Source organism: Myodes glareolus, chromosome 5, assembly GCF_982192425.1.
Source record: "Myodes glareolus chromosome 5, mMyoGla1.1, whole genome shotgun sequence".
NCBI lineage: Eukaryota > Metazoa > Chordata > Mammalia > Rodentia > Cricetidae > Myodes > Myodes glareolus.
The window spans coordinates 48,926,900-48,953,660 of NC_142030.1; the positions used below are offsets into that span (position 1 = coordinate 48,926,900).

The following is a 26,761-nucleotide window of genomic DNA, read 5'->3' on the forward strand; positions in this document are numbered from 1 at the left end:
GGAAGCCAGAAAGGGCCCATTAGAAAAGGGGGGAGCTTAAGAGGTGAGGTGATATGGAGGAGTGGGGAGGAATGTTAGGGGTTAAAGGTTTACACAGGTACGGGGGTGACAGGGACAGAGAAGAGGAAGGGGCAGGGGTAATCAAAATTAAGTATTAAAAATCCTTATGGAAACCCCTTTGTAAGTTACATAATAATTTCAAAGGGAGCTAGAACACAGGTACCCTCTGTAGGTGAACGGTGATTCCTCCAGAAGACAAGGGTTATTAAATGGAAATCTCAGGTCCAGGAGCAGGATCACTCCTTCTAGTCATTAGTCAGAGAGGCACACAAAACAACACAAGCTATCGCCATTGCTCTTGGCTGCCCACCAGAACTAGATGGACAGTAAGGAGAGACACCATCGCTGGAGACGCTGCGCATTTTCGTCTCAGGACATAAAGAAATCAAACTGCAACTGACATGGAGAGGTGCCCGCCGTTGGCTGGCTTTCACTTCACGGTGCTGAAACAGGCTATCCAGGCTGCTGGGGAAGTAACCATCACTGGTGTTTCCTAGATATAAACCCTGTATACTACAACAGCAACAAGATGTGCCTGGCGAGATATGCCACTGATGCAACAGGGACTACAGAGGTAGCTGAACACTTGGATTGGAGTTGATGCCTCCTCCACATAAGGGAATTTATGCATTACTGAAAGCCTGGTCAAAAGCCCATGGCTAGAGAGGACATGGGCTCTAGGGGGAACCTACGACTGTTGTCTTTATAAATGGGCATGTAATTAAACTGCCTTCTAAAAGTTTATTGTGGCAGTTTGAATGTAATTGGTCCCCATAAGTTCATAGGGAATGGTACTGTGAGGTGTGGTGGCCTTGCTGAAGTAGGTGTGGTCTTGTTGGAGGAATTGTGTCACTTGGGGGTGCGCTTTGAGGTCTCTTATGCTCAAGCTATGATAAGAACAGTTCACTTCCTGCTGCCTATGGATCAAGACGTAGGACTCTCAGCTCCTTCTCCAGTACCAAGTCTGTCTGCATGCCGCCATATCCTGCCACGAAGATAATGGACTAAACTTCTGAAATTGTAAGCCTCCCACACCAATGTGGGAGGTCCTTCTGTATATATATTGCTTTTATGGTTAATGAATAAAGAAGCTGCATTGGTCTGTGATAGGGCAGAGTAGAGCTAGGCAGGGAAAACTAAACTGAATGCTGAGAGGAAAAAGGAGGAGTCTGTGAGGAGCCATGTAGCCATCTGCAAGAGACAGACACACCGGAACCTTGCCAACAAGCCACAGCCACATGGTGATACAAAGATTAAAAGAAATGGGTTAACTTAAGGTATAAGAGCTAGCTAAAAATATGCTCAAGCTATTGGCCAAATAGTATTGTAATTAACACAGTTTCTGTATGGTTATTTTGAATCTGGATGGATGGGAACAAATGAGCAGATTCTGCAAACACCCGCCCTACACACACCTTTAAATGTTTTTTCTTTTATAAGACTTGTTGCGGTCATTGTGTCTCTTCACAGCAATAGAAACCATAACACACACACACACATAGCTTGGTGGTGTCCTTGAGAATGGCCAGAAAACTTGCCACCTTTCAGATTTCAAATGACTGGAAAGGCAACAATTAAATTCTTCTAGAGTTCTGTGTCTTTTTCCTGTTGCTAGAAGTCTCTAATGAAATGCTACCTGTTTGCTGTCCGGAGCTAGCAGAAATCCTTCTTCCCATTACTATTAAGTGACATTTCCTCTGTGGCAACATGCAATGGCTTGAGCTAAAGAAAAATACAAATATTGCTGGGCAGTGGTGGCACACACCTTTAATCCCAGCACTCAGGAGGCAGAGGCAAGCAGATCTCTGTGAGTTCGAGGCCAGCCTGGTCTACAAGAGCTAGTTCTAGGACAGGTTCCATAGCTACAGAGAAACCTTGTCTAAAAAGGAAAGAAGAAAGAAAGAAAGAAAGAAAGGGAAAGGAAGAGAAGAGAAGAGAAGAGAAGAGAAGAGAAGAGAAGAGAAGAGAAGAGAAGAGAAGAGAAGAGAAGAGAAGAGAAGTCAAGTCTAGAGCGTTTTAGACTCTGGGGACCCAGTGTGAGAAAACTAGATTGCTAGACATGAGTGGACTGCCCACATCGGGCAGCTCCTCACCTCAGATTATAGCCGTTTGTCTGCGGTAAAGTGGCTGATGCCAAGGCTTTTAATTTGTAAACTAGAAAATGTGCTGAGCCAGCCTTAACACTTTTCTCACCTATCTGGAATACAATTAATGCTCAACAAATATTTACTGAGCTTCTGTTATGTACTGACAGTACAGCTCATGCCACCAGTTCATCTAAAAGCTGGAAAACAGCTACTCCCCATCCTCTCTCCCAGCAGAGCTGCTGAGTAAGTATGTCAAGCCTTTAGCAAAGCTGTTGGCACAAAACGCTTCAGAGAAGCATATGGATTTGTGTCTGGTCTACACCCGCCTGACAGCATCTTAGGGAAGCTTGTGACTCTTCAGGGAGAACATATGAAAGAAGTCCTCCCATACGATATCAGAGGGCCTTCGTGTTCATTCCATACCTGCGTAACACTAGTACAGTCCCCCTAAGGACGCTCTGACCTTTTTGCATTGCCAATTTTACTATCTTTGCATACTCTAAAACATCACCTTTAAAAAAAAAGTCATTTCCTATGCCCCAATCAAGTTATTTCTGATAACTTGATAAATGTGCTGATTTACAAACTGTGAGCCATAACGGACAGCAGCAGTGAGCACCGCCTGCCAGCTGAGCCTGCAAGAGGACTGACCTCCGAGGATGAGCCCTTTCCACTAAGCCGTTCCTAGACATGTAAGCCACAAGGACTAGGTAGGCTTCAGATCCTGAAAGGTACTCCAACTTGAGACTTTCTGCCTTCAAAGTGTTTTCAGCAGATAAATCTAACAGAATGCCTTAACAGAGTCTAGGGGAAGGAAATGCTGGCCTAGCCTGCAAGGCTTCTAACTTCTTGGCTCTAATTTGTAACTTTTAGTCCTGTGGAGCATTCTGTATAGAACCGACATCTGATCTACTCCGGGATGCTGACAGATGCAGCTCACTTCCCCAAGATTCAGAGGAAACCCACCTCTTCACACAGGTGGAGTTAGTATCATATCTGAGACCCTATAGCCGTTTAGGCTCTATAGCCTGCTCTCTAGCCAGCACGGGTTCTTATGCTTTAAAGACTTTCTCCTCAGGAGCATGGAGAGCTGGCTCAGTGGTTAAGAACATAAAGGACCTGGGGTTCAATTCCCAACACCAGAGTGCTGGTTCATAGCCATCTGTAACTACAGCTTCAGGAACTCCAACACACTCTTGGCCTCTGCAGGCACCAGGCAGGCACATGGTACACAGGCCTATGTGTTGGTGAAACACCTATCTATACACATAAAATAATAAAATAACAGTTTAAAAACTTCCTTCTTTAGAGTTTACTCCCGAGACAATAACAAAAAGGCATGGCTTAGAACAACCAGCTTTCGGAATTAGCTGTGACCTCAAGCCAAGTCCTTCCAGGTTTAATTGAATAGATGATGCAGATAACGCAGTGTCTGGCACCTAGGCAGTCAATAGTGACAGTCACTCTCCTCAGCAGGACACAAACTGAGACTCCATCAAGCTAAAGACAAAAGGGTCCCGGGCTAGCACCGAAGTGTGAGAAGCACCTCTCCCTTTGGAATCCCCCACAATGCAAAGGGTTGGCACAGAGACAGATGTCAAATAGAAAGACATGAACTCTGCTCCTCTGCTGGTCACAGGCTCATACACTGGTCCTCACCCCTTTGCGGGTGGAAAGACCCTTTCACAATGATAGCCTATCAGAAGACACAGACAGTTAGTTACACTACGTTTGATAATGATAGCAAAATTATAGTCATGAAGGAGCAACAAAATAATGCAATGGTTGGAGCTCATCACAATGTTAGGACTGCATTAAGGGGTCACAGCACTAGAAAGGTTGAGAATCACTGCTGTAGTAGGAATACAGTCATGGAACACTTAAATCATTGAAAAGGGGCTTCGCCAGGCAGTGGTGGCACACGCCTTTAAGCCCAGCACTCGGGAGGCAGAGGCAAGAGGATCTCTTTGAGTTCGAAGCCAGCTTGGTCTAAAAGCGCTAGTTCCAGGACAGGCTCTAACGCTACACAGAGAAAAAAAAAAAGGAAGAAAAGAAAAGAAAAAGAAAAGGGACTTCAAAGGAGACAGGTATGGTGCCTGAAGACAGGAGAGTTTTAGAGCTAGTAGTAAGATCACTACTAGCTTAGGCCAAAGAAGGCTGGTCTGAGGACATGGCATTTAAAGATCCCTCAAGAGAAAAGACTCAGCATGACATATGATGAAGTAGGAAGATATAAGCAGGGGCCACGTAACATCAATCTATAATAAAGGACCTGGATGCCATCCATCCCCAATACAATGGAAGACACTAAAAGACTGGCTGCCCGCAGTGGAAAAGGAGTGAAAGCCTTCATGGACCCCAGCAGCCTGCTGTTGAGCCATTAAATGTTGGTTTATCACCCCTATTCTGGAGCAAGGTAACTGAAGACTTCTGGGAAAAACTTGTGAGCTGCCTTCGAGCATCCTTAGGGAAGACAAGACTAAAACATTTTCCTTCTTTTTAACCCCAGCTGACATTTCATTCAAACACCTATCTCTCTTACAGCTGGGCAAGGACCTCACTATTTGCTTTCAGTTTCTGGAGAACAGAAAAAATGGGAAAATATCTTTTCATCTGCCAGAGTTAAATATTCATCAAAATTTAGATTAAAAAATTTGTTTTAATAAGCTCAAAAATCTTTTCTTATATTTCTAGATAAGCGGAGTAAAATCTTCTTGTAAATGTATCTGCATGAAGGAATGACACGAAATGATTTTTCAGTCTCACTGTTACACCTTAACCTCAATGACAGCAAAACAACTTCACCAATGTGTCATCAAAATTCTATACTTCTGTAGAAGGAGCGGTGGGCCACTTCCCGCCACCCGCCTCCCAGCTAGCTTTACCCCTGAAATAATTACACGGAAACTGTATTCTTTTAAACACTGCTTTGCCCATTATCTGTAGCCTCTTATTAGCTAACTCTTACATATTGATCTAACCCATTTCTAATAATCTGTGTAGCACCACAAGGTGGTGGCTTACCAGGAGGATTCTAACCTGCAGCTGTCTCGGAGAGGAGAGTCATGGTGACTGCCTCATTGCCTTCTTCCTCCCAGCATTCTGTTCTGTCTACTCCACCTATCTAAGCTGCTGTTCTATCAAAAGCCAAGGCAGTTTCTTTATTAACCAATATAAGTAACACATAGACAGTTAACCCTCCTCCATCATTTCCCCTTTTTCTATTTAAACAAAAAAGGCTTTAACTTTAACATAGTAAAATTGCAGATAACAAAACAGTTATCAAGCAAGAATTACAGTTACAATATTTATATCTATTTTTATCTTTTCTCATAACTAAGGAAAACTATAACTATAACTAACCATTCTTCAACTCCATCAAAGACTCCAAAGGATACAATATTACCGAAGTAAACAAGAAGTACTCAACTTTCAAACCTCTAGAAATGACAGAGACATCTTGCTGCCTGGACAGTCACCCAAAGTTCCTCTGAACCGTTGGGGCATCCATCTTCAGCCTTCAGGCCCATAGTATCCAGCAGACTTTTCCATGAAGCAGGAAATTTCAAAGACAGTTCAGTCACTATCTGCTGTGTCCTGCAGAATGTCTCGCAGACTCTCATAAATCAGGAACCCTGAAAGACCATCTCACCTTTAGGCAAGTTCAGCAGTCTTCTCTCTGCAGGTTCTTTGTGTCCAGTTTATGCATCAGTCCGTGCAAGAGCAGTTTCTTGCCCAAATGGCTATCAAACTCCATAAGGAGCCTCTTCGATGCCCATCTTCCTCTTGAAGTAGATTGGTGCTGCCAGAAGCAGACGTGTCTCATTGTCATGAAAAGCCCTAAGCTATTAAAACATTTAAAATGCCATATTCTGAAGTCTTTGAAAGATATGAAGAATGCCTATCTAACTGAAATATATCTCTATATATCTAGAAAATGTAACTAATATGACTACAAGCTTGACTATTATTGATGATTATCCATTAACAACCTATATTTCCTAATTATACATTACATTTTTAATTGAACTACACAATCACAATACCTTAATCAAGATCAGAAATACATATACATATAACAAAATTGAACTTAAAATCCATACCAGTGTAAATCATTCATATCTATATCATATCCCACTTTAAATGTAAAAGAACATTTATAAACAATATTTGGGAATATGGGCGTAGTTATTTCTCTCCAAACTTCTTCCTGCTGAATAGGGGCGCTGTCAATCAGGTCTTTCATGATAACCTGTGTGCTAGGTTCATCTCAGTTGGCAGTTGAATGAAGTAATTTCTTGAGAGTGTTCACAACAACCAGGAGGACGTGGTCTATCATACCATATTGGGATAGAAACAATCCACAGGGTCTCATCCTCTGTGAAAACAAAAGAAGACCCTCTCCAAAGCATCATATCCTTAGACCCAAATTTGGAAGTCATTATACCCTTATGGTATCCATTCTGGTTCTGCTTGGCAGCCCATATAATGAAATGTCTCTCTGTACTTAGCTCCTTTACAATCAAAAATTTTAAAGAAAACACAATGTACATAATCCAGACTCTGTGAATTTTCCATTTTTACGTAGCTTATTTTCCTTTATTTCTTTTAATCTATAACTATCTGTAATCTGTCTCTTTAAAGACTTTACCCTTTTTTTAAAAGGCATTAACTGTATTCTCTATATTCCTTTTTTTCTCTCTCCCAAGCCTACATACACTCATTCAACACTGTGACCCTTTTAGAGGTCTTTTATGTCTGAATCTGTCCTATTGTGAATCTGTAATTTTTACTATCTAGGAGCATTTTTGTTTTGCAGTTTTAAATCACTAAGCACTTAATAATCTAAGCTGTGACATTCCTAGGTCAAAAACAGGTACTGCCTGCTTGCCCTGCCCAGCCCAACATGGCGGAGCTGCTCGTGCCTCTGAGCCTTGCACATTGCACTGCTAGCATGGCAGAGGCCCTTGTGCCTCTGAGCCGCAGCACACAATGACCCCCTTTTAGGCACACAGTGAGTCTAGTTGCCATCAAACAAATTGTAGCACTTTACTCCATTCAAAAGCTCTGTCTCCCACAGAAGCCAGACAGAGATCGTGATGGTGGCACGGTCCAGAAACTGGTATTTCAAAACCGCCACTTTCTAGTACACCTGATCCCGCCATCTACTCAGGCAGGAAGAGCTGAGCCATGGGCATGGTCTCAGCTACTTTGTTCCCGACCCCAAGTGGGCACACAAACTCCTGGGCCCAGAAATGCTCCATAGCCGGAGATTGCATCAGCGGCAGGGCCCAGGAAGCCGCATTTTAAAATGGTGCAGCTTTTTTTTCTGCTGCTGCTGCTGAATCAGGAAATCTCTCTACAGCACATCCTAGCAAACAGCAAAATCTGTGTTAAACTCTCTTTCCCTTATTTTTAAGCTCTCTCAGGTTTTTAAGTGGATTTAGTTACCACGTTGAGCGCCACTCTGTAGAAGGAGCTGTGGGTCGCTTCCCGCCACCCGCCTCCCAGCTAGCTTTACCCCTGAAATAATTACACGGAAACTGTATTCTTTTAAACACTGCTTGGCCCATTATCTGTAGCCTCTTATTAGCTAACTCTTACATATTGATCTAACCCATTTCTAATAATCTGTAGCACCACGAGGTGGTGGCTTACCAGGAGGATTCTAACCTGCAGCTGTCTCGGAGAAGAGAGTCATGGCGACTGCCTCATTGCCTTCTTCCTCCCAGCATTCTGTTCTGTCTACTCCACCTATCTAAGATGCTGTCCTATCAAAAGCCAAGACAGTTTCTTTATTAACCAATGAAAGTAACACATAGACAGTTAACCCTCCTCCATCATACTTCATATTCTAACATAAATCACTTGAACAGTGAATATAACTCTATTTATTTATTTATTTACTTATTCATTGGAGGCAGCATTTCACTATATTGCTGTTCTGACTGGCCTAAAACTCATTGCATCCACAAGGTTGGCCTTGGGGTCACAGAGATCTCTCTGTCTTTGTCTCCAAGCATGCACCCTTTTATCAAATACAAATATTTTTAAAAAATTTAGCTTAACTCTAGGACGAACAAAATGTACCCCCAAAACATCTTTCAGTGATTTTCCAATTCACCTGGGAATTACTCAGATTTGTTTGTTGACTAATTATGCTAACAAGGCGAAGGCACTTGCTGCTGATCCTGATCACATGAATCCAATCCCCAGGACCACAGGGTAGGAGGAGAACCACCTCCCAGAAGTTGTTCTCTGGCTTCTCTATGTACACTGTAACACTACACACTCTCCATATAAATAAATAAATAAATAAATAAATTTAAAATGTGATCATTGTCTTTAAGAAGTAATCTGGACTATTTATATTCAAAAATGGAATTGAGTCATAATCAATAGGTCACATACTCTAAGTTTATTTGCATTTTAACCAGCTTCCAGGTAAAATGATGAAAATATTACTGAGAAGGGAGTATGTTCTTGGTGATGATGTCTGCTCCTCTTTGTACTCTCAGACCAATTTCACCATTCTGGACCTTCTCTGGATTGCAAGAGGCTGACTTCTACAGTTTAACCCTAGGTGACTTGCTGTTGAGTGACAGGAGAGCTTGGCCAACAGGAAAAAGAAGGAGATGGAATGGGGGAAAAGAGCCAGCAGGAGTGTTTGCCTTTCTGCTCGGTTTCTGTTCTGGCACTGACTTTCCTAGCACAGACTAACTCCACCAGTACTATAGCTCCTGTGTATGGATCCTACTCTATGGCCACAGTTCCAAGAAGCTTAATCTATGTGCTACTTCCCTTTGCTGGCTCCTCAGACCTTCCAGTCAAGGAAGGCAAGAGGAAGATGTACCTTGGATTGCCAGCCACTCCTTCTTGCTCCCTTTTATCTTGCCACAAATCTTGTCTAGCACCAAGCTAAAGATGAGCAGGCAGAAAGCCCTGCTGAGCTGAGCTCAGCCTGTCTCGTCAACAGTTCTGAGCAGACTTGGACTTTCCTTTTCCAAAGAAAAGGGTAGGTAGAAGATAACTGCTCTGAGCTCTTCTCAGCTTTTCCTCTTACCAGGTCAACTGGGTGGGTATAAGGCTATGTAGTAACTGAAACTCCCTGGGCGTCTCTGCACACTCTAGCTTGCTGTAATTTGGCACAAATAACCTGGAGGTTACTGGATTTCAGAATATTAAGACATTCACTAGAAGAGGAGCTGATTTAAAGAATTCTTTCATGGAACTGGTAAGAATTGATGGGCTTTGAGAAAAGCCACTCGGCGAATAACTTCAAATATCTCCCTCTGCAACCAGCAGGTGGTTTAGGACTGGCCGAGTTGCTTGGATAAAAACGTGGCCACTCTCATGGACATGGAGGCACAGTCTGACAGGCAGTCTGAGAAGCAGCAGGAATAACAAAATATGTTCACCCAATATTATCCATTTTTTAAGTCCATACCCTTAACTCTAAGCAATCATTTTAAATGGTTATTTTATTGGGAATCAAGCAGGTGAGCAGATATATGTCAAATCTTAAAGTCTCATCTGAGTAAGAGAAGTATGGGTTTCTTCTATTTCTTTCTGCATATCTATGAAATCTCCTGAATTTCTATAAACACATGATTTTTGTAATCAGAAAAAAGTATTAAATAAAAACTTCTGGGAGAGCTGAAGATCTCCACAAGCACTAAACTTAGTTCTTAGAAATCAAAACTCCAAATTACTTATTTAGTTGTTATATATTTTATCATTTAAGTTAATTTATCTATTTGTGTTACGTGTATGAATGTTCTGCCCATCTGTATGCCAGCGCACTGTGCATGCCTGGTGTCTGAGGTGGCTAGCAAAGGGCATCAGATCCTCTGGGACAGTCACAGCTAGTCGTGACTACCATGTGAGTGCATGGGTCCTCTGGGAGCTGCAAACTGAACCTGAGCCATCTCTCAAGCCCTTCTTTTACAATTTTTCATTGGTATAATCATTTTATGGACTTTGATGTTTAATTAAGAAACCACTCAAAACACTACATTGCATGTAAGATGTAAATATTTTCCTGGTTTATATCACAACCTTAACTGAGGTAATCTAGAATCTTTAAAGCCAAAGTTCACTTGGCTGTTTTTGACTGTGAAGTGCTGCTAGAACCAACAGGAGCATAGCTGCTTTTCTCTGTGTGAGTACCACAATGGCACAGCGTATGTGTCTAAGTGGACTAGAGACTGGAAATAAACAGACCAGAGGGCTCTCAACTACAAATGTTAGCCAATAAAACCCCCTCAGTCTACATTGAATTGGCACTTGATGTCTTCTCTATGGAAAAGAAAAGCTAATTGTTGCTAGCTGGTAGTTAAATGAAGAGACACATTAAGGTTCCCGCCGACTACTGGATCATGACTGCTGTTTACTATGACAACTGACTTTCCAACTCAGTGCCATTTATGGTATGGACTATCTCTTCCGGGAGCTAGCCTTTCTCATCGTCTGTAATAGCTGAACACGTGCCATTCATCTTACAGGGTTGAGATATAGTAATAGGAAACCTGGTGCCATATATACCTTTACTAGCTTCAGGAAGCTAGTAAATTCAAACAAGCGATTCCTTTAAACTGTGCTAATGTAATGGCAAGTGGTCCCTTCTAACTGCGATCTGCAAGTGACTCCTAGTTATAACTACTAGAACTATAATAATCAACAGACTAGGGAGCTGAGGGCACAGATAATAGAGCCTTAAGTGTCGCCTACGAGAGGAACCACAAAGACTTACGGAGATGAGCACTAAAAGGCCTTTGCACTCAATCTGCCAGAACAGAAAACACTAGTGAATACAGGAGAAAGAAAAAGCCATGCATTTTCCATTATAGAACTTTGCTAACATTCTTTTCAGAATTAAATTCAAGGATTCTATGATTTCAAAACATCTTTAAAAACCACGAGACAAACTAAAGATGCAGGGGAAAAAAGGATAGCTTTGCTGTAAAAACCCATGCCTGAAACAAACTAGGAAAAGATGGCTTCAAAGACTAGTAGTAAGTACTCAAATAAGATTTTACATACTGAGGTGCCTTTGTTTGCAAAGACCTAGCCAAAAAGACCAACTACATACTACTTTACAGACCAGTCTATAGTTCAGATTACAATGAAACTTTAAATGCAATGGGAGAAGAGACAAATACACGGCCCTACTGTTACAGACACTACTGCAAACCTTAGGTGAACAGCGTCAAGCGTACCCCTCTCCAGACCTCTTCTGTAGCAAACCTGAATGCTAGGGAACAGTGAGGCCATTTAAAGAGAGTCCAGGGCCTGAGAGGACATGCGACTACACCACAAGGTGGTAATTACACAGTGAGCATGTAAAACGTCCAGACTCAAGGGCTCCAAGAGGCACTTCAAACCCAGCTAATAATCACAGCCAGAGACAGGAAAATAAGTTTCTCAAATGGCTACGGGAGTGGTGGAGGTGGAACAGAAAGACACCGGGCAAGAACAAGCTGCCACCAGTTACCACAGTGACTACCAGATACCATCATTCCTTACTGTCTGCCCTGTTTGGATACCTGTCTCTTCCGAATTCATTTGCTGAAACCCTGAACTCCCAGGAACTGCTGTTGGAAGCTGCTAGTTGGTGTAGCATTTGGAAAGTTCAGGAGGGTTGAGACCTCAGGATGGTGCACGAGCTCTGAACGAGTCAGTCAGTGTACAGGAGCTCAGCTGCCCTTTCCAGCGAAAGCACGAAAGCAGGAAGTGTATCTTCCTTCAGGAAGCCCCCTCACCCAGCTCTTACTGTGTGGACTCCCCAGGGCCCCCCTCACCCAGCTCTTACTGTGTGGACTCCCCAGGGCCCCCCTCACCCAGCCCTTATTGTGTGGACTCCCAGGGCCCCCCTCACCCAGCCCTTACTGTGTGGACTCCCCAGCCCCCCCCCTCCCAGCCCTTACTGTGTGGATTCCCCAGGGCCCCTTCACCTAGCCCTTACTGTGTGGACTCCCCAGGCAAATGTCTTAGTACACCATACTTGGTTACAGTGGCCCAAACGGGCAGACGCAAACAGCAGTGTCCCCACAATCAGACGGGGACCTCGTGTAAAGACAGCCAAACATTAGTCTGTACACTTCGAACTCAACCCAAAACCTTAAGAACCCATACAAGCAGCACCAAGAATTCATCAAGATGATGGCCACTCCCAACAGTCCCGTGTTGGAGGGAAACCTGCTCTTCTTTCTACCATACCATTAGCTGAAAAACAAAAAACAGTGGCCTTTTCCTGACTTCTTAAGATTAGGAAACACAGAGAAATACACAGGAAAATATACAAATAAAATCATACTGAACGTGCGCTGTGCTTGAAATGTGGCTTCCCCTGCATGTGTCAGAACTATATATGACTGCAGGTTGGCCCTTCAGCTTATGACCAAAGAGAAGAACGCCTGAAATATTAGGACACTGCAATGAGCAGGCCGACTACAGAAAGGAAAACAACTACAGGACGGTTTAAAGAACTGATTCATTTAACTGGGACTTAACAAGATCCCTGTGTAAGAATCTAACAGTGAGGCTGCTACCAATGCTAAGTTAGAAAACATATATTATGTTGTCTTAAGAGAAGAGGAGGAGGAAGACTAATGAGGGAAAGGTTAAGAATAAAACTCAAGGGTAATGAGGCCTTGAGTTTAACCCTCATGGCAGTAAAACCTTAGCAACAGTTAAAATTAAATAAAATTGAGGAAATGCAAGACCTTGGAAAAATAGTTTTACCACTTAGAAAGTAAGTCAGATAAATTGACAAGTAACACTTCCCAAACAGGGCTGTAAGAATCTTTGGAGAGGCTAGGTAATGGTGGCACATGCCTTTAATCTGAGCACTCAGGAGGCAAAGATAGGTGGATCTCTGAGAGTTTGAGGCCAGCCTGGTCTACAAGAGCTAGTTCCAGGATAGGCACCAAAGCTACAGAGAAACCCTGTCTCGAAAAACCAAAAAAAAAAAAAAAAAGGAATTTTTGGAGAAACATGGATGGGGTCAGGAGCTCACCACTCCCATCTCTAGTGAGGAAGCTACTGATAGTTCACAGCTTCTAGCGGAGGGAAAATCAGTTTTCTTTCAGGGTATGTCCCCTGGTAGTTTCACCCCACCAAAGACTATATAGGATTAGTGGATTAGTTAAAATAAAATAAAAAGGACAAGAAGTTAAAGAGGGGTGTAGGGTATGGGGTGATTTGGGAGAAGTTAGGAGGACAATGGAAAAATAAATTTGATCGAAATACATCATATACATATATGAATTCTCAAAAATAGATTTAAAAATATGGCAACTCCTCCTTAAAAAAAAAAAACAAAAAACTTCGGAGATATATGGACTTGGGAAAGGCTCAATTAGGGAGCCTCAAGAGTTACAAACACTGGATGGGACCGACAAATGCACAAAGCAATCACTCCCTGTGTAGATGTCTGTGGTTTACCTGCCCTATGTCTTTTCCTACTGCTGGGGAATGACAAGTCTCCCACTGCATACCATCTCAGTGAGTCAATAACCCACACCCCTGCAGAACCCTGACTGGATCTAATATGTACTTTCAGAGGGCAATTTAAAAACTATTGGTAAGGTTGCTACTTCAGAGTCCTGAAAAGATGTCCCTAAATTCCTGCTACCTAGGTTCCCAAAGCTACTCCAGGTCTTTTCAACTCTGAGGCCAATTTACCCAGCAGCTGCACCAATATGGAAGCTGTACCATCTCCTTTTCATTCAGGCAGTCAGATTTCATTTCGAGTGCCTACAACCCAAACCTTTTCCTGGTTGCTATAATGTTTAATGTAGGAGAATTCATTTTCTTCAGAGACTTAAGGGGTCAGTTTTAAATTGACTGACAAAAACCTAATACTTTTATGATAAGATAGGACTGTACCATTGAGTATAAAATTCATGCAAAATTTCAAGGTGTTGAGTTTTTTTTTTTTTGAGATTTTTTTAAAGATATGCTTTCACTTCTCGTTTCCCTCTCCCAAATGGGTACTTAATAATAAGGTTAAGAAGAACTGGAGTAGGGCTCAACCAACCATAATATATAGGACCTGCAAGTAACTGAACAAATACTATTTACGCCCCAAACCCCCTTTCCACAGCTGTACACTGTGATGATAATACCCACCGCACACGGTTATGACCCCGCCCCCAGAGTTAGCTCTGAGGAAGAAGTGTGCAGCACTATCCTCAGAAGAGCATTCATCAGGCCGTCTCAGCATAAGGGCAAACAGGCAGTCGTGCCCCCCCCACCCCCACATACACAGATGACTAAGTCTGCTCTGCCTGTTTGTGGTCTTACTCATTAAAACCCCACTGTCTACTTTTGACCCTTGAGTCCAGGCTGACCTTGTGACTTGCTCTGACCAGATCTGACAGAGTGACACTGGGTGACTCTTAAATCAAGCCCTCTAGAAGTCTATAGCTCTTGCCTTCTTGGAACATGGTGCCTCTCTGCTTGGAAACCTGACCTGCCTGCTGGAAGCTGAGAGCACATGAAGCTGAGAGGTGACTAGTCAGATGAAGAGCTCCAGGCTAGCAGATGACGAGAGCAGCACAAATAATGTCAGAGAAGGCAATCAGTGCACAACTGCACACCCCTAACTAAGTCAAAGAAACTAAAACGGGGTAGGGTGGGGGACGACGACAGCCAGACGCCGCAGTAGCTACAAAAACTTCGTTCTTCTAGAGGACCCGAGTTTGGTCGCTAACACCCACAAAGATCAGCTCACAGCCACCTATAACCCCAGTTCCAGGGAATGGATCCAAGGGCCCATGCTCTCCCTTCCCTTATACTCACACAAATCCAGGTACATACATGAAAAAAATTTAATATCTTAAAAGGAAAATAAAATGATGGTTGTTTCAAGCCACAGTGTTTTGGAATAGTTTGTTAGTGGGGAATACACAATTGATGGACATGCTTCATTACATTTCCTAAAATTTCCTATAATAACTTGTTAAATGTGTTATAATCAATGAGTAACTACATCACAGCCAAATGCGGCTACATTTAACTCTTCATGACGATGTCAAGGTTAATTCCATATAAACACTAAACTGTATCTCAGGAAAGAAAACTGGACCCCACTCTCAAGCTAAGGTAACAGTGATATGAAAGTAAAAGTCTGGCTGTGGTTAAGGCAGATACAACATAGCTGAGTTAAACTGAAGGCAAGTGGCTAAAAACACTAATGAAACTTCACTCAGAACCTAAAGTCAGCCCACATTCTCCTCTTCACCAACACCAGCATTTTCTTTTCAAAGACTTCAAAGATGGTGAAATTCTCAAAAGTCCAGCAAACATGGCAAAAAGCAAATAGTTCCATAAAGCTACCATTCATTTTATAAAGGAGTGATTCCACGCTAGAGAGCTGTTAACCCTAAACACTTTTTTGTCTGTTTTTGCATAGCGTCCACAAAAAGATCTGGTCTGGTTAGTGTGGTGAACATGTCCAGAAAAGCTTCTGCCCAACGCAAGCAGTTAGCTCCATTATTATTAACCAAGACAGCTGTTAGCTACTCCACCTGCATCGTTCCCTGGCTTCTTCCTGCTCAGCTTCTACCAAGCATGTGGTACTCTGCTAAGCCTTTATCTCATCCTTACACCTTCTCAACAATTTGCAATGCTATTCCCTTGCTTTACAGACAAGGAAGGTGAGGTCTCCCTGGATAAAGTAGCGGAGCAAGTGGGGAAACACACACTTTTCGCTGCTCTGCTCGGGCTACCATTCCAGGAAAATTTCGTTGAGAGTACATAGGAAATCAACACCTAAAATGAGGCACAGCATATTAGCCTTAGCGATGGGGAAACCTGTGTGCATGTTTTCAGTTCTTCTAGTTCTGGGTACATTCTTTTCTCCTATTCAAGGAATCTAAAAAATATAACTGATACAGAAAACCCCCTTAAAGCTACATGAGGAAGTGTGTTTAATTGGTTCATCACAACATAGACTATCAATTGAATTAGTTATTACAGAGAATAAGAGCTCATTTAGCAACAAATAGGAAATGTTTTCAGTTACCGTGCCTATTCTTTAATAGCTTTATCATTTTCCCCTTGATTATAGAGGAACAGTTCCTTAGCTGTATTTACAGAGTTTGCCCATCCCAGAAAACTCCACCAAACATTCTCTCACACAGTGCTATTTTCATCTAAATGTGAGTCCGTACCAATAAATGTTGACCTGCATCATCTTTCTTAAAGACTTCACATACACTATGAATGGGCCGTAACATCCTTTACCAGAGATATATTTAGAAAACACTTTATGGTCTGATGCTCAAGCTGTAAGGAAGGGGTTAGTCTGAGGGATACGTCTGTGCATGATTGAGTAACTCTTTCTGTAATTTCCTAGATGGATACTTCTAAATATTTTCTTAATGACTTGAGATTTGCATTTTCCAAACTGTCTTCCAAAATATGAATCAAGTTTAGTTTGTTTTCTTTCGGGGGGGGGGGGAGTGGTGGTGTCTCACTATGTGTCTCTGGAACTCTATGTAAACTGGCCTTGAACTCACACAGATCTTCCTGCCTCCATCCCCACCTCTCTCTTCTGAGTGCTGGGACTAAAGGCATCAGTCACTATGCTTGGCTTCAAATTTAATGTGTAACAGCTCTAGCTGTCCTGGAACTAGGTCTTGTAGACCAGGCCCGCCTCTGCCTCCCGAAAGCTGGGATTAAAGGTGTGTGCCACCAACACCCAGCTCAAATTTAATTTTCAAATAGCAAGAAAATCCCTAAATGTCAAGAGTAAGGTATCTCTCATTTACATACCTTGATCAAGACAGTACCTTCATAAAAAGGAAACAAAATTCTTGATTGTATTGCATCACTAAATATGTAAAATTCTGACTCGCCTCTCTGACACCATATTAGGCTTATGCTTGAACAGGAGGAAATTCTAAAATTCCTGATACTGTTGAGTGATTTGCTTTTTAGCATGATGCAGCTTTAAAACATTAAGCTCTAAAATATACTTGCTTCAAAACAAGCAAATGAGTAAAAAATGTTGAAAGACAGAAAAGGGGGGAAAAAAACCCACAACAACCAGAGCAGTTACCTGTCACCAAATCTGCATCCTATCCAAGGGCCAAGAGACAGGCCAAAGGGAATGAAAAAGAGACACTGAGAGAAGCTGTTCTCAGCTGGGCAGTGGCGGCGCACGCCTTTAATCCTAGCGCTAGCACGTGGGAGGCAGAGGCAAGAGAATCTCTGTGAGTTCAAGGTCAGCCTGGTGTACAAGAGTTAGTTCCAGGATAGCCAGGGCTGTTATACAGAGAAATCCCTGTCTTGAAAAGTTAAAAAAAAAAAAGGAGGAGGAGGAGAGGAGAAGCAGAAGTAACAAAAAAGCAGAAGAAACAGAAGGAGCAGCAGGAGGAGGAGGAGGAAGAGAAGAAGAAGAAGAAGAAGAAGAAGAAGAAGAAGAAGAAGAAGAAGAAGAAGGAGGAGGAGGAGGAAGAAGAAGGAGGAAGAAGAAGGAGGAAGAAGAAGGAGGAAGAAGAAGGAGGAAGAAGAAGAAGGAAGAAGAAGGAAGAAGGAAGAAGGAAGAAGAAGGAAGAAGAAGAAGAAGAAGAAGAAGAAGAAGAAGAAAGAAAGAAGAAGAAGAAGAAGAAGAAGAAGAAGAAGAAGAAGAAGAAGAAGAAGAAGAAGAAGAAGAAGAAGAAGAAGAAGAAGAAAAGCATCCCTAGAGCAACATGGACTGTCAGCTAAATTACACACAGATGTATGTATCTGCATGTTCTGTACATGTCAATCTGGAGCTAATCCCCAGGGAGTACACAAGAGGAAGATTTGTGTACTGTATTTAACCATGAGAACCAGGATACAGATTCCCTTAAGGTCAGGAAGGGTCTAGTTAGCAGGCTGAAGGGCCACATTGACAACTTTCCCTTCCAGGTAAAGGAGGGCAACTGGAACATTGTAAGACAACAGCAAAGGCAGGGATTCTCCTGAAGGCCATCACATACACACAGATTTCAATCATCAAGCTTTGCAGAAAACGGGCAAGGTGAGAACATCTTTAGTAATAAATAAAATTAACTACTAATACCTGCAGTAATGCACTGAGATAGAAGGGCCACAAATGACCAGTAACAACATACCGACTAGAGGTTTATCCTACTGGGAATCCAGTAGGATCAAGCTGCCAGACCAAAAGCACAAAACACATGGGGAAGCAAAGGGCAGTGTGAGCACATCTATGCAGTAGAGTGTGGTTTGATGATGTCACTATTCTATACTATTCTTTTATTTAGTGGGAGAGAGGGGATGAGATAGGATCTCATACGTCCCAGGCTAGCTTCCAGCTTACTATGCAGTTGAAGATACCCTTGATCCTCCTGCCTCCATCTCCCAAGTACGAGGATCACCGGTATGTAACACTACCACACCTGCCTAGATCTAGGAGTGTGCAAGTGGCAGTCCACAAGGCAACTCCCGTGGCTGTCTACACAAAAAAAGTGCAAAGTATGAATGACTTTTATATTTTTAAATACTTGAAAATAACTACCTTGTGGCATAAAAAGACTTGTAAAATTCAAATGCATGTGTCTATAAAGATTTACTGTAACAAAGCCACAGCCCTTCATTTCTCGCTATAAGGGTGGAACTTAGTAAGCAGAGAAAACTAGACAGATGACAAGGTTCAAATTATTCCCCTTCTGGTCCTTCAGAGATGCTGTTCTCGGCCACGAAACCAACTAACTTGTAAACAAATTACAACTCAAAATCTGTGAGGTTTTCTTGGTTTGGTCAATAATACAGTCGGAATTTTGACATAACCTTCCAGTCTCACAGAGAGTAGATGCTGGAGTGCCAAACATGGAAACAAGATGTGGGAGGGCTTCCTGAATTCAAAGTGGGATGATGGGGCTAGAAAGACATGGCAAAGGTGCCGCCAGCCGTCCCTGAGTCTGACCTCCAGAAGGAGCAGAGTCTGCTAGCTTTCCTCTCATCTCCGCGGGCACACCATGTTCATCATGTTATGTGCACACATGCACACACCTGCACACAAAAAGAATTTTTAAAAAATTTAAAATTTTTGAAAGAAAGGTGGATAGTTCAGAATGTCAAGACAGAATGGAGATGATCAAAGACATCCTTTGAAAGGGAACCTGGTATCTTTCCTAAAGATGAGAATTAATTTCTCTTCAAAGTGTCTACCACCTTCTGGACACTTAGAGCTCTGGAAAGAGCAAGGTCTTCTGCATCTGGTAGCTTATTTAATAACCATCTTAACCATTTAAAAATTCTTGTCCATTCTGGCCCAAGGAAAACAAACCAGGGGTTTAGGGAAATGAGAGTGAAATCCCAACTCAAGGCTTAAGCCAACAATGATAGTTATTACACAACCCAAAATCAGTGATGTGAACGAGAATAGCCAAAGGCCACAGAAACAGCAGACATCAAATTATTTTTAAAGCTAAGGCATCTTTTGTTTGTTTTGTTTTAAAACAAGGTCTTTCTCTATATCCCTGACTGTCCTGTGACTCACTATGTAGACCAGGCTGGCCTAGAGATTTGCCTGCCTCTGCTTCTGCCCCTAGAGTTAGGATTAAAGGCATGTACCACCACGACAGCCCTACTAAGGTATTTTAGATATGTCATCCAGAACATCTCATTTTTTTTTGATTCATAATGCCCCTGATTCCTTCAGCATTTAACTTGCTTTTCCTATAAAAAAAAATCAAAGCCGGGCGGTGGTGGCGCACGCCTTTAATCCCAGCACTCGGGAGGCAGAGGCAGGCGAATCCCTGTGAGTTCGAGGCCAGCCTGGTCTACAAGAGCTAGTTCCAGGACAGGCACCAAAAACTACAGAGAAACCCTGTCTTGAAAAATCAAAAACAAACAAACAAACAAACAAAAACAAAACAAAACAAAACAAAAAAAATCAAAATAGATATTGTGGTAGCTTAAATGTACTCATAGGGAGTGGCACTATTAGGAGTGTGGCTTTGTTGGAGTGGGTGTGACCTTCTTGGAGGAAGTGTGTCACTGGGGAGGCAAGCTTTGAGGTTTCCTATGTTCAGGATACCATCCAATGAGTCAGTTGACTTCCTGTGGCCTGCAAGATGTAGCACTTTCAGCTCTAGCACCACATCTGCCTGCACGCTGCCATGCTTCGCATCGTGATGATAATGGGCCAGCCATCCCAGTTAGATGTTTTCTTTATAAGAGTTGCTGTGGTCCTGGTGTCTCTTCACAGCAATAGAGACCCTAACTAAGACAGACACCCGAGTCACAATCTTTCACTGAACACAGAGAGTTGGAAGTGTAGCCCAGTGGCACAGCAATGGCTTGCCATGTGTGAGATCCTGAATTCGATTTACACCAGTGTGGTAGAGAGGGGCACATTGGACAACTAAAGTCACAGGTGGACCTTCCAACCAAAACGGAGGAGGTAATGACATACTTTTTAGGGATGATGAACTAGAAAACATGTTTTCATTTCTTAGCTTAGTTTTTTTTCTCATTTAAACTAGAAATGAAAAACAAATGTTAAAAATATCATGTTCATAGAAAAAGTGGTTCCTTGTTCCCTTCCTGCACCACAGCCACCACTGCTGTTGTGCCGAGCACAGTGTTTCCAACCTCCCGTAAGTGGCTACATGAGAATCACTCACTCATACCTCTTCCAGTTTGGAAAACTTGATTTTTAAAAAGCATTTTACATGATAACACCTAAGCTGTATGGAAATAATGCATATTATTATCATATCCCACAATCATACAGATTCACTCAGAAATGTTTTAATGGTTTTATAAACTAATCTTGTGGGTTAATCAATGGGCTCAGAACTCCATGCAGAGAACTCTAGCCCTCAGAACACCTCTAATAGGTAGGCAACATCCAGATGGAAATGAGAAGACCAAAAGGGGAGGAGACACAGAGTGCAAAAACCAAGCTTGAACTTCACTCTGTTTTTAATCAAAAGTTGTTTTTCCCACCAGGTTCTGCAGGCGAACACAGCACAAATACACTTCCTCAGCATCATTATCTCCCAGGCAAATTGCAAAATTACTATAGAGAAATGAGTAGAGTTAAAAGAACCATTTATTTTGAAGGCTGGTGTCAAGCGCAACTCTGCTTATTCAATTGCACTTTACCTAGCACAAACCCTTAGCTACGATAAAGTCAGTCACAGTGCAGCCAGAACTAGCACGTCAGGCTGGCGTGCCTTGTGTGTATACACGACTTACCAACTAACTGCCAAAGCTAAACTTTTGGAACAAAATGGAAGTGCCTTTGTACCTTGGACACCACCCAATCAGACTGAAGACAACTTCTGGAAGCTCAAGGATCTAGGTTTTTCGTTTTGGTCTTAGAAATAATTATTTCCCATGGATGTGGGGAAAGGGTAATACTACCGGATGGGAGTGCAAATGTGCAGCCACTATGGAAATCAGTGTGGCAGTGCCTAAAAAAGCTGCAAATTGACCATGTGATCCAGCTATACCATGCCCGGACTTCATACCCCATCCCAGAGAACTCACACATGCTCACTGCTGCACTCTTGGCAAAAGAGCAGAAACAGACTAGTGTCCATGAATAGAGGAATGGGCAATGAAAATGTAGTATATCTGCACAATAGAATTCTATTCATGGTAAAGATAAATGAATTTTTAAAATTTACAGGTATAAATGAAGCTAGAAATGATTATTTTGAGGTAACCCAGACTGGGAAGGACAAATGCCAGATATTTGTTCTCTCTCATTTGAGGATGCTAGCTTTGAATCTTTAGATAGATGTGTTTAAACTGAAGACCACAGAAGGGAGGAGAGGGTAAGGGGACATGAGAGGAGCAGGGTCTCAGGAAGGGGCCAGAACAATGGTGGTATGAAGGGGAAAGGAGGAGTAATGGAAAAGGAAAGACTAATTGGGGTGGCTCTTGGGAAGCCAGGGTAGAAGAGTTTTGTGGGGGCTTCCTAGAAAGCACACATACACACAAAGGGGCTTAAAGGAGTCACCCAACAATACACAAGGAGTGGGAAGGGACAACATCCTCCGATGTCCCAGTGTATCAAATAAAAAACCCAGAGCCAAGAATGCTATCTTTTTCTGAGATATTGGTCCATGAGTTCCTACAGACTCAACCCCCCACATTATAGGCTATTATCATAGCTCTTGGTCATCCTGCGGAAGCTGACAGTAAGACCCTACTGCTGAAAACACCACAGACCTGACACACAGAGCATAGAAAAATCTACTGGCAATGGCCTGGAAGCTGTATCCCTACTTGCCAGCTACATCCAGTTTCCAGGGTGTCAGAAGGGTTTATGTGTGCTAGAGGGGGGGAAAGACATCCTGCCCAGCTGGCCTGACGAAAGATCTACAACTGGCCTGACGAAACACACCTACAGGTATGAAGGTGGCATGAACATTATGGGTGTAGTCAACCAATTTTTGATTGCATATAAAGCCTGTTCCACAATATGGATCCTATATCTGATACTGATAACTGGGACAAAAACATGTGGCTTCTGGGCGAAAGGCTCTAGAAGAGGACCTAACATTACTATTCTGCTAAACGAACATAGTAATAAACTGCCCCTTGCATCCTTAGCTTCACGCTCAGTGATCTGCGAAACTCCCCACACTCACCAGAGAAGATGCTTTTGCAGGAGATGGTGATTAATACGGAGACCTCCAACCAGTCAGCGTGCAGATGCTCTGACGTTGGCATGGAACAATCTATACCACTCCCCAACCCCAATGCTGAGGGAACAATGAGGAAGGGTGTATGCAGAAACACTGTGAGAGCCACAGGGAGGACATGTACAAGATGAAGCCCACCAAAAACCCAAGGTGGATTGTGAAGTCCCATCTCTAAGTGAGGAACTACTGGCAACCGAGAGCTACTGAGAGGGTCCATTTTCTTCAGAGATGGAAGCCCTGCGAGGCTACCCAATCTAGGGAAATAGGTCCAATACCCATGCACATGTACATAGAACCAAATGGATCAAGTTATTTTAAAAGACGTGGATGGAGGGCTTGAGAAATGGCTCAGTGGATAAGAGCAATGGCTGCTTTCCAGGAGGCCCACATTCAACTCCCAGCACCCACACCGTCTCCCCCAAACACCTATAACTCCAGTTCCAGGGGATCTGATACCCTCATCTGGCCTCTATGGGCATCAGGCATACACATGGTTTATAGACATACAGGCAGGCAAAACACATGCAGAAGAATAAGTAAATATTAAGAGAGAGTACGTGAAATTGGAGGAAAAGGAGGAGGTTGGAGAGCAGGGGTGTAGATTTGATCAAAACACATTACATGCACATATAAAAATTAAATAAAATACTTGAATAACTGTTCAGTTTTATTTAGTAAAAAGATAAATCTATTTTTAAATACTGGATCTCTTTTATAACTTCATATCCTATATTCAGAAAAATATATATAAAGCAAAAAGTATGAGTCACAAGTACAGGGCTCAGCAGTTAATAGCACCTGATGCCCTTGCAAAGGTCCCGGATTCAATTTCTAGCACCCATGTGGCGGCTCACAACCATCTGTAACTCCAGTTCCAGGGGATCCAGTGGCCTCTACTGACCTTCATAGGCACCAAACACACATGTGGTGGTAGTGTACAAACATACATGTAGGCTGTGAGGGCCAGCCATGATAGTCTAAGTCTGGGCAGGTCACCCAAAGGAAGATTTTTTACTTCCTCCAACCATTATCACCCAGGACTCTGGCCATAGATGAATTTCAAAGGAGGCTGGATTCTCAATTTTTTACTGAGATGATGCCAGGCTGCAGGAGGAACCACAAGCTGAGATCATCCAACCCCCACCCAAGAACAGACCATTCAAAGGAAATTCCTGGCATTCCAAGCACTGTAGATAGAAACACCTGCCAGCTCAAAGTCACCAGGAAACCCTAGACCAATGTCAGACAATCAGGGGTCTTAAAACCTCAGAAACCCCTCACCCCACCTTTACTACTATAAAACCCTATTCTAATTGAGCTCGGGGCTCTCCAGATATTCCAATACGTTGGACATGCGGAGAGACCAAGTTTGCAAACTTGATTAAAATAAAGGCTCTTTGCTTTTACATATGGGACTTGGTCTCCTTTTTTGGCTTTTGTGGGGACCCACGGATTTGAGAATAACATAGGCGAAACACAGGTAAAATAAAATGAACAAATCTAAAAAAAAATTATTTGCTGACCCTTGAAGGTCTACAGACCAAAATAACCCTTGAGCTGAAAGGGAACCTAAGACACGCCTACACGAGTCGGGCCTGTGGGCAAGACTATGGTGCCTGTTCTTGACTGATGGCTGATGTGGGAGGGCCTAGCTCACCAAGTGTAGCACTGCTGCTCAGGCAGGCTACGCTGAGATGCTTACCACAGCAGTAGAAACCCCGAGACAGCAAGGACACAGACCAAAGCCCTGGCTCTCTTGCCAGTCTTTATGTTTTCCAAAGGCAAATGCTAAATAAATACACTAACTCCCATTCTCAGAACAGAAGGAGCTAATGCTTGGTGTAAACTACTGAAACTATGGCCTACAAGTTCAGGTTAGCTGTCTGGCAGTTTAAAGCATGTTACTTCCCAGTTCTGTTTCTGCCCGTCAAGATTTCCCTTTAAAGAAAGAAAAGGAAAGGAAAGAAAAGAAATAGAAAGAAGTATGAGCTTGGGTCTAGCCTATGAAAAGATCATTTCTAAGCTTCATGGCAAGACGTTCTTTCAATGTATATCATATAATAAAAGGAATCCTCAGATGTTCAACTCATAGATTCTTGTCAATGCCATAATAAATTAAATTATATGGTTTGAAAAAACTCCAGTGCCTTCAAAAGGCACAGATATTTCCTACCACTCGGTCTTCAATCACCTGAGCCGAGAATGTTCAGAAATGTTTACTTTCAAGTGTTACTTATGGTTTTACTGCCTTAAAAACTTTCTAGTCCTAATTAACAAAATTGTGAGCGATCAAATAAACTTTCGAAAGTGTCTGGCCATTGGCTCACCTGACCTTGTCTCACAGAAGCTTAACTCATAGGGGGCAGAGCAAGGTTCTGATGAAAACGTTAACCACTATTTGACATCACCAAATACCGTTCCAAAGTCAGCAAGGTGCTGATAAGATCAAGACACGCCTTTCTAAAAGCAACCTTTTACTACTTGACAGTTTCCTTTCAAACAAGAAATCGCCCCACCAAAATGTTGGGGTGCCTATGCAGGCAGCCGTGGCTGGCCCCAAACTCTTTATTTAGACCCAGATTGGCCTCAGCTCATGGATCTGTCAGCCCAGATGTGATTAGAGGCATGGCCACCACCACCTCGCTGAGTTTAAGATTACTATTACCCTTCCTCTCACATCAAGGAAATGAACAGGTTCAAAGTCCAAGTTATGAACAGCCTTTAGGGCAATACTCTTTCAAAAAGTCAGGGACTGCAGCTTCAGCTTTTAGAATAGGTCAGTTATGCCTCAAAAAAAACTTCATTCAAGGTATCTTCCGCCTTTGCAACAGAAGTCAGTAACGTATTTGACAATATACATAGTTGTGCATAGAGGTTAAAAACCACTTCACGACCATACACTGAATGATCCCAAGTTTTCTACTAAAGAACTGAGAGAACACAGGGCAGATGCACGGAGTCCGCTTCAGAAAAGAAAGAAATATGAACAACCAAACTGACCCCCACACAATTGCTTTATGCAGAATCGGAAGACGCAAGGGACTTGGGATCACGAAAACCTGGGTTCCAAAGTCGAACACGCTTCTGGGTGTAACTCTAGCCTGTTTGAGGTCAAGTCAGCCGTACCCCTAGGGGCTTGTCTCCCACCGCTCACACGGTTCCATTTAGGAGACACTAATCAAAGCAGAATCACAGTGATCTTTCCAGAGAGACAATGGTAGAACCTGCAGCGTGTGCCCAGGAATTGTGTTCTCTATGTGGGGGCCAGCCACGAAGTCTGGGCAGGTCACCCAAAGGAAGTTCTTTACTGCCAATCATTATCACCTGAGACTCTGGTCATTGATGAATTCAAATGGAGTCTGGAGTCTCAATAGTTTACCCTGAGACAATGCCTGGCAGGCCGAGATTGCCTGACCCCCACCCAAGAACAGACCATTCAAAGAAAATGCCTGGCATTCCAAGAGTTGTAGATAGACACCTGCCAGCGCACCTCAACAGGACACCCCTAGATAAATGTCAGGGCCCTAAACCTCAAAGACCTCCTCACCCCCACCTCTACTACTATAAAAACCCTATTCTTCTTCTACTTTTTTTTTTTTTTTTTTGGTTTTTTTCGAGATAGGTTTCTCTGGGATTTTGGAGCCTGTCCTGGAACTAGCTCTTGTAGACCAGGCTGGCCTCGAACTCACAGAGATCCACCTGCCTCTGCCTCCCAAGTGCTGGGATATTCTAATTGAGTTCGGGGCTCTCTGATATTCCAGTATGTTGGACATGCTGAGAGACCGAGTTTGCAAACTTGATTAAAATAAAGGCTCTTTGCTTTGACATATGGGATCCCAAGCAAGGTTTCCAATGGGCAGCGCCACCTCCCCCGACACTTAACACTTTCGACTTCCCGTTAAGAAGCTTTCAGTTAAAGGCAAAGATAAGATGAAAATGATGGCGCCCCAT

At 42.8% G+C, this 26,761-nt stretch overlaps 1 protein-coding gene across 3 annotated transcripts in view; it reads right to left on the bottom strand.

Annotated features, from left to right (window-relative positions):
- The window catches only part of Atxn7 (ataxin 7), a 159,660-nt gene that overhangs the window by 132,457 nt on the left and 442 nt on the right, over window positions 1-26,761 (bottom strand). The window lies entirely within an intron of this gene.